Source organism: Bombyx mori, chromosome 25, assembly GCF_030269925.1.
Source record: "Bombyx mori chromosome 25, ASM3026992v2".
In the NCBI taxonomy this organism is placed as follows: Eukaryota; Metazoa; Arthropoda; class Insecta; order Lepidoptera; family Bombycidae; genus Bombyx; species Bombyx mori.
In genome coordinates, this window is record NC_085131.1 from 11,240,102 (window position 1) to 11,251,655 (window position 11,554).

Here is an 11,554-nt window from a genome sequence, read left to right on the forward strand (position 1 = left end):
TATGATCTCCCGTGGTGCCTGAATCTTGATTACGACATTTTCAGCTTGCATATTTAAACTGGAGTGGAGACCGCGAACCGGCAAACGTAGTGTAGGACGCCCTCCTGCTAGATGGAGCGACGACCTGCGCAAGGCAGCTGGCAGTAACTGGATGCGTAGAACCGAAGATTGGGTTCAGTGGCGAGCTTTGGGGGAGGCCCATGTCCAGCAGTGGATTGCCGCAGGCTGATGATGATGATGATGATGATATTTAAACAAGTTTCGAACGATCTAATCCGTATCGTTGGTCGCTAAAAGATCTTCCCCATGTCGTTAAAGCTCCCAAACGAACTAACCAATTTGTCATTTAATTTAACCATGAATTCACATTTAAAAATATAACCAGAATCGAATGACGAAATCAACAAGTTACTGAAAACATCAAAAAATTGTTCGGAATCGACGGAGAATGTTTTTTAAAATAATTTCCATGTCGCTGTAGAGGCGCTCTTCAAACAAACCAGTGACGTCCTATCGCTGCGTCGCGAAGGCTATCACCACCAAATCCATCTCGAGAACTTTGTACAATCCAAAACAAATTTGATAATGATGAGTTTTAAAAAAAACCTTGTTAGGCATTAGTTTGAAGTTGTAGTTGTATCGTTACCAATTGAATCGTATCGATAATCTTCTATTGCAGCGAATCACAATGGATGTAATGAATACTAAACCCATATTCGATTTACAAAATAGTACATAAAAATCTTAAAACTACTCAATATATTTTTTATTGATCTTCATTATAATCCTCTAAATTGGTGACAGAACACCAAATACTATTGTATAAAATCAGGCCGATATCGCCATATCTATCTAAATATGTCTTTATCAAAATGGCCTTCCCTGTCCACCTATTCTTTAACCTCCGAGTTGGCACTTTCTTTTTTACCACAGTAGCCCACTGAGTTTCTCGCCGGGTCTTATAAGTGGGTCGCCATTCCAATACGGTGGTAGATTTTGCGAAGCATTGCTCTTGCTATGGGCTAGTAGTATCAATTTCTCTTAGGATTGGAATAGCCCCTTAGGCCACCAGCGAATAAGTAGGGAAAAATAACGACTAAAATATGTATACACTATGTGCACTTTTGGCTGGATCACAAATAAACCTAAATTCAATTTGGACTCTTAAATAACAATTCTGTTCTCACTAGTACCGGCCAATAACTGGCCACAGCAAATATTTATGTACGCGAGACAACGGGCGGGTTTTTGAGAATTCCGAATGAAGGTCCGACCGTGTTGTGTTTGTCTGTTTGTCCGGCCCGGCGACCGAGTGTAATCTGTGTGTTTGCTATACGAGACCTGATACAACCTGAGTATTGCGTTTGCGCTTTGTACTTACCTGTGCTTCGGTCGTAGTTCACAAAAATAGATTTTAGAACGAACTATCTGTGTCTGTTTATGTACACTGTGATAATGGATATGTCGGACTTGGCGGTCAAAGATGTTAAAAGCGGGCACCGGAGACATTAAGAATGCTGTACCTAAGGCTGACGACCTACCATGTGTAGTATATGCCTCTTGGTGAACATATTATACTGCTGCATCCCGGATCCTGTAGACCGAATGGTAAACAGTCGACGTCGCCCAAAACACGTTGTTACGGATCCTCCCGATCCATTAACAGTGCTTTTAGGTACCACAAGCAGCGATCACCGTCCTTATCGAACCCATCGCATTGGACGAAAAGCTTGACAAGCACCGGTCACCGTCCTTGTCGAACCCGTCGCTTGGGACGAAGGGCTCGACGAGTGAATTAGCCCATAGACACAGCCTACTGAGTTTCTCGCCGGATCTTCTCAGTGAGTCGTGATTCTGATCCGGTGGCAGATTCTGCGAAGCACTGCTCTTGCTAGGGCCACTGTTAGCAACACTCCCGCATAGTGCCCCGTGAGCTCACCAACACGTCAAAGAGAAGCTGAAATAGCCTTTCGCCTTGAAATCAGCATAGGTAGGAAAAAAAGAAAATATACCGCTTGTATAACACAGAGAATACTGTTGCCAATTTTCCGTTAAATTCCTTAGTCGCCTTTTACGACACCCGCTGAAAAAGATAAATAAGGCCGTAGAACTCGAAATGAGACTACATAATGGTCAATGCCAAAGTCGAATGTCTTAGACTTTTAAATATTAGAAACATCTTAACTCTTCGTGCATTTAAAAGTCGAGTTTAAAAAAAACAACACTACAACGGTTTTTTTCCAAATACTGTCTGGATACTATTACATGATGGTCCAGTTTTATTATAGACTCATCATCATCATTATCCTGCCCTTCTCCCAGTCACCTGGGGTCGGCGCAACATGTTTTCTCCTTCCATACTCTTCTATCATATACCATTTCTTCGCTCACTCCCCTCCTACCCATATCGTCTTTCACACAATCCATCCATTTCTTCTTAGGTCTACCTCTTCCTCTATATTTTAGTTTAGTTTTATTATAGACTATTACGTGTAAATTACCAATAAGTGATTTTGACTATCGTAGTACGGGGTCTAAGTTTGTTTCCCGGCCAGAGTCAATATTCTTTTATCATATTTTATATGTTATTAGCGACCCGCCTTCGCTTCGCTTAGGGAACTGTAATTTATTAATAACAGTATTTCTTAACTATTTAATGGATGTTATTATACATATAAACCTTCCTCTTCAATCACTCTATCTATTAAAAAAAACCGCATCAAAATCCGTTGCGTAGTTTTAAAGATTTAAGCATACATAGGGATATAGGGACAGAGAAAGCGACATTGTTTTATACTATGAAGTTATAGCATATTTGTTAGTTCTACATTTCCAACTATGTCGAAGTCTTGTCTCAAGTACTTGAGAAATTCATTTTGTAATCGTAAATTTCCGATATGTGGCTGGATTAGCCCAAGGGCTTAGGTTCAAAAAGACTTAAAAGGTTTCCAGTTAAAGCCTAAGTGGACCACTTGCTTTGTGATTAGCGTGGTCTCATTAGCGATGCCGAGTGTTAGCACCTCGTTAGGAACGCTTATTGGAACGTGAGCCGATGATAAAGGTACAAGGATCCTCGGCCTGTAGTGACACGGAGACTCGTTTAGTTAGAACGTGACGTGGCTCTGTGAAGTTTGCAAAAAAATAAATTATGTGAAGTAGGTATTTGTTTACTTAGGAAATGGTACAATTCGATTTTATTTTGATCATTCTATAAATACATTTGGGCTTGGGTATACGCGTGAGATAGAAACAAAGAAACCAGTTGATCGCGTGGTTATAAGTTATTAAGTCTTAAAAAAATGTAAGCTAATCATTTTGAATGACCTATCCTTGAACGTGTGTCACTTAAACATACTTTCTTCTTCTCAGTCGCATGCACTCTTGGTGCATCTTGGTCGTGGTCATCCCTTCGGGTGGTGGTGCGCTTCACCAGACGTCACTATTCCTCGCGTACCGCGGCACTCAGCGGACCGGCCGCACTGGGGATCGATTGGAGAGGCCAATCTTATCTGGCCGCGACGTGACAACGCAAAGTCACCATCGTCCGAAGCATGTCTTGTCGGATCCCCCGGATTCACTCTCGGTGCTTTTAGGTCCCTCAAGCACCAGTCGCCATCCTCGTCGAACTCGACGATGACGACGAAGAGTTCGACGAGCGAACTAACCCATAGACACAGCCCACTGAGTTTCGCGCCAGGTCTTCTCAGTGGGTCGCGATTCCGATCCGGTGGTAGACCCTGCGTAGCACTGCTCTTGCTAGGGCTAGTGTTAGTAAAATCTCTTAGGTTGAGCCCGTGAGCTCACCTACCCGTCTATAGCTGGAATAGTCCTTTAGGCTACCAGCGAATAGGTAGGGGAAAAACAGAGGCCTAGTTCAGCAGTGGACAGCTTATAGCTGATATGACGATGATGACGATTTATGTGATTTATGATTTGAATTAATAATAACCTTCGCGTCAATCTATATATATAAAAATGAATTGCTGTTCGTTAGTATCGCTAAAACTCGAGAACGGCTGGACCAATTTGGCTAATTTTAGTCTTGAGTTATTTGTGGAAGTCCAGAGAAGGTTTAAAAGGTCGAGAAATGAATGAAAATGTTCAGAATTAAATAAAAATAACAATTTTGTTTTTCCTTCGATGTGTCCCTCGTCGGACGGATTCCGTTTGTTTGTTTTAAGTTTATTTTATACATTATCGATTGAGGCACTACGAAGTCTGCCGGGTCAGCTAGTTAAGAATATTAAATTGTATAATTTCATCATGAATCCGTTCCCTAATGAGAAAATTTTAAATTGAAATAATCAATCAATTAGTAATATCTATATATTAATACGTGAAGCAAAAACTTTGTATCCCTTTTTACGAAAATTGCGCGGACGGAGGAGTATGAAATTTTCCACATTTATAGAGAATATAGAGAAGAAGTGCACAATGCTAATATTTTTTTAAAATAATGCATAAACGATACATTAAATCAATAAAGAAAACATTACACACACTACATACCATGTATTTGACGCACACACGCATGCATACTATTTATTGTCAAACTTTTGTTCTTGACGTCTGTTGTCAAATTGAGAAAAGATTAAATATTGTTTGTCTTTGTTAATATTTTTTATAGTGTAGTCTTGGCGAAATTTGTGATTATAGAAGTATAAAATACAATCATAATAGTGTACAAACTTACAATTCCAATTAATTATAGTCGAATTTCGACTACTGCGGGACCTCTAGTTCTTTTATAATAATCCTATAAATAAACTAATTGGAAAATGTTCCATAACCAAACATCCCAGTTTTTTTTTCTTCAAGCCTTTCCTCAAATACTAAAACATCAAAGTTCACAAACAAAGAATCTAATCATAGTGCCGGAGACGGCAGCGTCACCCCGCTAATTCTTATGGACCACTACAAACATGGTCCTGCAGATTATACTGAATTGAAACATTGAAAATTCCCTGTGTAGTCGGTGACGCTTGGGCACTATGTCACTGGGGAGATATTCTAAGCGACAACTTGTCGAAGGCCATTTCCTTTTATTTTTCTTGACATTCCTTTTTTTTGTACTAGATGCTTAGAAGAGCTCACGGCCAACATTGTGTTGAATGGCTATCGAATTTAAAAAACCAACCATATCGACTATAACAACGTCTTGAAATCTGAAGTTCCAATGCATAGCAGGACCATTTCGCGGCAAAAATAGCTAAATAACGCACTTTCCCGTGGGGGATTACAATACGCCTTCACATCACATTTACTGGTGGTAGGACCTCTTGTAAGTCCGCACGGGTAGGTACCTACCACTGCCCCGCCTATTTCTGCCGTGAAGCAGTAATGCGTTTCGGTTTGAAGGGTGGGGCAGCCGTGGTAACTATACTGAGACCTTAGAACTTATATCTTGAAGGTGGGTGGAGCATTTACGTTGTAGATGTCTATGGGCTCCAGTAACCACATAATATCAGGTGGGCTGCAAGCTCGTCCACCCGTCTAAACTAAAAAAAAAACATCACTAATAACCCAAATTAATCAGTTTTAGCAGAATTCCTTTTATAACCCGATGATGTGAATGTCACATAAGGTGGGACGCCACCTGGCTAGGTGATGCGATGACCTCCGAACGGTGTCCGGCAAGAAGTGGATGTGGATGAGGAGAGCCGTAGACCGGGCCCAGTTATGTGGATTGGGAGAGTCCTATGTCCAGCAGTGAACGACTGTGGGCTGTTGATGATGATGATGATGATGAATTCGAATAGTTGGGCGGTCGTTATATTAGTGTAATTGCAAACTTGACTTTATGTAGGGCGCTATGTGTGGGTGGGGCAATCGTCGCAAGATGGACATTCACATCATCGGGTTATAAAAGGAATTCTGCTAAAACTGATTAATTTGGGTTATTAGTGATGTTTTTTTTTAGTTTAGATGGGCGGACGAGCTCACAGCCAACCTGGTGTTAAGTGGTTACTGGAGCCCATAGACATTTACAACGTGAATGCGCCACCCACCTTGAGATATAAGTTCTAAGGTCTCAGTATAGTTACAACGGCTGCCCCATCCTTCAAACCGAAACGCAACTGCTTCACGGCTGAAATAGGCAGGGCGGTGGTACCTACCCATACAGACTCACAAGACGTCCTACTACCAGTAAAAACTTGTATCCTTATCCTTTATTTACATCTCAATGAATTAATTACAAATGAATAAATTGAATTGCAATTATTGAAAGTGAAAATAGATAAAAATGCCGAATTGATACACAATTAAGAACAATCTCATCGCTATATTAGAGGTAGATTTGAGAGACATCAAGATAAGTCCCCATCTCGGTCCGCCGGCGTCTTTGATGTCCCTCTGTGTGATGCGCGCGCCACTTAGCGGAAATTAAAATAACATGAGTTTGACATACGCTCGCGTTTACCGTATGTATGTATAAAGTGAATGTGCATGTACATTGGGCTGTTTAAATTATAAATATCATACATAAATTAAGTACATTACTAAATTTAATATTACAAACACATGTTAAAGATTTTTATATCATACTTCGGTTCTTCTGTATTTTGTACCGCATGTTCCATGGGGAGTGCTCTGAGGAATTGTTCAACATGATACCAACGTCTCGTTTTTACCATCGCACCGCCCGCCACCGGAGTAGAGTTCATCCAAACTACCTGGAGCCACTGCGGTCATCCACAGTGCGTTTCCAGAGGTCTTTTTTGCCACGTACCATCCGGCTATGGAATGAGCTCCCCTCCACGGTGTTTCCTGTCCTTCTTCAAACGAGGCTTGTGGAGACTATTAAGCAGTAGGCAGCGGCTTGGCTCTGCTCCTGGCATTGCTGAAGTCCATGGGCGACAGTAACCACTTACCATCAGGTGGGCCGTACGATCGTCTGCCTACAAAGGCAATAAAAAAAAAATACTAACTACTACTACTACTGTGAGAGACAGTTGTATGAATTATGCTTATCTATTGAAACTGCCATTTGGTATTCAATCACAAATTTTCTTATCAAGAATTTTATTACAATCCGACAAACGACAACTGAAAAATACCTATATTATATTCTGCAGAATTTGAAAATACGCGGAAAAAATGACTCATCAGAGAAATTAATTATATTACATGTTCGCTGAAAAGCATTTATGCGTTCAGGTCTTAAGAGCCGTAATATTTAAAGTAAATAATCCATTATTCAGCATACGTGTTTTCTTCTTTTATAACTACTTAACACATTCACTGCGTTACGGTCAGTATTTTGCCGTATTTGAGTTCCCGTCAGTGCGGCAGCTAGTTGTCCTTGTTTTACGTCTGTTACCCCCGGTGCGGTAGCAATTCCGCTTAATAACTTTTGTTGCTTTCAATACAGAAAAGAGATAGTTATATTCTTACAATTGCTGTTTTAAAGAGAATCATTTTCTTAAATAAAAATGTACGGCGAAATAGTTGCCGTACGCACTGGAAGCAAATTTATTCATCCAGTGCGGGACGGGAACTATTTTGCCGTACCCCTCCAACCCCGTAACACGCCGCATGCAGTGAATGTGTTAAGTCATTTTCTGAATACAGTATACGGCTACCTTGAGATATGAGCTCTAAGGTTTCAGTATAATTACAACGGCTGCCCTACCCTTCAAACCGAAATGCATTACTGCTTCATGGCAGAAATGGGCAGGGTGATGGTACCTACCTGTGCGTACCACAAGAGTCCTACCACCAGTAATTACGCATATTATAATTTTGCGGGTTTGATTTTTATTAGACGATGTTATTCCTTCACCGTGGAAGTCAAGTCGGTGAACATTTGTTAAGTACGTATTTCATTAGAAAAATTGGTACCCGCCTGCGGGGTTTGAACACCGGTGCATCGCTCGATATGAATGCACCGGACGCCTTATGTTTTAGGCCACGACGACTTCAATGAGCAATTGAATACAATGAACATTTTCACAACATTGTAAGAAGCTTTTCTATCGCTTAAGTAAAAGGAATTAGTTTTCAAACGAGCACACCTTAATTATATATATTTTACATATATATACATATTTATTAACAATCATGCCACGTTAACTGGTCCCGTGATAAGTTCGGAAAGAATTTGTGTTACAGTTACCAGATAACGGAAATAAATGTAAGATTTTTATTATACACATACATATATTTAATATACATCCATATTTTTTTTTCCTACCTATGCTGATAGCCTTGAGAGGCTATTTCAGCGTACCCTAGCTTGTGTAGGTGAGCTCGCGGGGCTCAAACCGGAGAATTGCTAACACCGCCCTAGCAAGAGCAGTGCTTCGCAGAATCTACCAACGGATCGGAAGCGCGACCCACTGAGAAGATCCGGCGAGAAACTCAGTGGGCTGTGTCTGTGGGTTAATTCGCTCGTCGAGCCCTTCGTCGCAAGCGACGGGTTCGGCGAGGACGGTGACCGGTGCTTATACATCCATAACCCTGGAAAAGATATTTATATTTATCATACAAATATCTTCCCTTGGCGGGATTCGAATCCGCAACCCCCTTGTGTAGTGACTATGTCACTTACCACTACACCAGACGGCCGTTAAATGTTAATATGAATTCAATAGATCGCGTTGTAGTGTCAGGTTGGCGGTTAATAAATATCGGTCATCGACTTTGTCTTATCGCCAAGTTTACTATCAAGGTGTCCCGCAATCCACTCTATAGTGCTCTTCGTTTTATCTATTACAAACGATAAAGTGGAAAGTTGCAATATGCACTTGGCTTATCAGAGTTTTTTAATTCTATGTGACTACGAATGTAAACATTTATTAATAATTTTATCAAAGCCATTAAAAGTCTAGAATGTGCATTCGATTTATGAGTTTTGTATGGAATTCGTTTTTCCTTAACCCTTGGTTCATCCAGTTGAGTTGAAGCTTGGACGTGGAATCATAATGGCTCTCAAACCAACGTCGAAATATCGGGAAACCATTTAAACTAATGTGATAAGAACACGTTAAATAATGGTAATTAATAGCCATGAAAATTAAAAACGATTTAACAAATGCCATTGCAAACTTTGTGTTTTATTACGGTCGCACGAGTTAAAGTGAGTCCGTTCTCATTTCGCGCCTTTAGAATTATAGAGACACATATCGAAATTTTTGGATTTCGTCTTTAATTCAAAAATGGACCTAGAATTACCCTTTTCAGCGACTCTTAGTAATCAAATGACCAGAAGTAGCTTATAAAGAGACAAAGCTATCCATCGGTCTCTTTCACTCCGTCCCCTTCCTCAACATTTTTTCGGTTTGATAACTTTAATTGATATTTTCCAAAAAAAAACGCATTTTTGAGTTGGGTCTTTATAATTCTAAGGGTGCGATTTATTGATACATATCCTTGTCTGTTTTAACTTAAATTTTGTGTAATTTTAATCAAAAAAATTTTTTAATTTTTTTTTTTAATTATTTGTGGTCATAGTTTAACAAAGATTAATAAGTTAATATTAATAAATGTATCACTATGTCCTGCTAGTAAAGCGTACAAATATTAGGTGTAAGTATGAGCTACATAAAAATAAAAATAAACTTAAATTATAATTATTTAACTCTATTCTACTTTATCATCTAAATTATCTAATGTTATCGTTTAAATATTCTGACATACTATAGTAAGCCTTATCTAATAAAAATACTTGCAATTTTTATTATACAAATGAAAATAAATCACATTGTGTTGTTTTTGTTCTCTACTTAATCAGGCTGGTAGTTCAATGAGCCATTCCAGCACCATACACACTCGTTAAATGCGTATGCCATCTGTCGTAATTCGATAGTACTAGACAATAACCTATACCTTCCAACGTATAACCTCCCCTGAAGTACCAATTGCCTAGACAATAACCTATATCATGCAACATATAACCTCCTGAAGTAGCAATTGCTATTGCCCAAAGGCTCAACTCAATCGGCTAATAGACGCGAGAACATATAACAAACAAACACACAAAGTTTCCTTTTAATATATATATATACTAGATACATGAATGTTAACGCAATCATCCGGCAGATACATATAGAATTGTTTATCTTGTAAACACAGAAATGTTTTGTTTTTTTTCCTTCAGATAACAAATGTCTTCTGATTGATAAAGGACCGAAATATTTCTATTAATTATTTTTCACAAGAATTGTATCTCAAAAGAAAATATATTTTTTCTTTTAGACAGATGATCATACAATCCACCTGATAGTGAGTAGTTACCGTCGCCCATGGACGTCAGCAATGCCAGGAGCAGAGCCAAGCCGCTGCCTACTGCCAATCATTAATAAAAACGTTACATTTCTGTCGCATAGTTTTTATTTATTTATTTCGAGCTTGAACACGTATTGGGCTGATACAATTGAGTGTCTGTTATGAATTTATTTAATACTAGCAGCCCGCTTCGGCTCCGCTCGAATCTTTAACAAAAATTTCAACGATATTAGACGTTTTATTTTTTTAAATAAAAGAACGCTTATTGCGGCATAACTATAATAGAGACTTAAGCTATCGCGACACTTTTTGTAAATAGTAATGTGTTCTACAAAGTCGTAGTACATTATTTTATTCTATCATGAATAGTTTTCATAGGGCACGCGACATAAAAGATATTATAGGTAATTTTTTTATACCTTGGGTTACATTATTGGAGTTTTAGTAAGGATCCCAATTTTTTTTCAAAAAACATTATAGCCTTTGTTACTCGTGGATAGTGCAGCTTCCAAACAGTGAAAGAATTTTTTAAAAACGGGTCAGTAGTTTCGGAGCCTATTCAATACAAAAAAACAAACAAATCTTTCCTCTTTATAATATTACTAGCGACCCGCCCTCGCTTCGCTTCGGAAACATTAAAACACACATGAAACAAAAAAAAAAAAATTTTTTTTTTAAAAAGTAGCCTATGTTCATTAGGGACAATGTCGGCTTCTAATGGAAAAAGAATTTTTCAAATCGGTCCAGTAGTTTCGGAGCCTATTCGAAACAAACAAACAAACAAATCTTTCCTCTTTATAATATTAGTATAGAGTATAGATATAATTAGTATAGATTTCAGTAATGTAATCGGCTGGTAATTGTGTCCCCAAAGCAGCTACCACGTTTTTCCAACTAAAAACATACCTAAGCCCCCGTGAACCACTTCAACGATGAAAGAAAAAAAAAGGGCAAGAAATGCATAATCTGTAAAATAATCATTAATCATTAGCGATAAATTAAAACTATTTTTACGGTTTAATTTCGAGTTTTTATTGTCATTATATTGTTTCCTACGTTTCGAATACCACACGACTGAAACGTTAAAACTTTTGCAAAATTATAGTATAATATATAAAGACAATAAAAAAATAATTAAAAAAACCTACAGTTTATACTGCATAAGTAAGTAAAGTTACTTATAAATAGAAAATCTGTGTTAGCTCACCGCCAGTTGGCAGCGTTTCCAGAAGGCTGGCAGCACGTCCACGTTGGATAGCAATGCTAATTCTTTGTGCAAAATAAGTACCGGCCTTCTGGTCTCCCGAGGCCTCAAATAGTTTTTTTT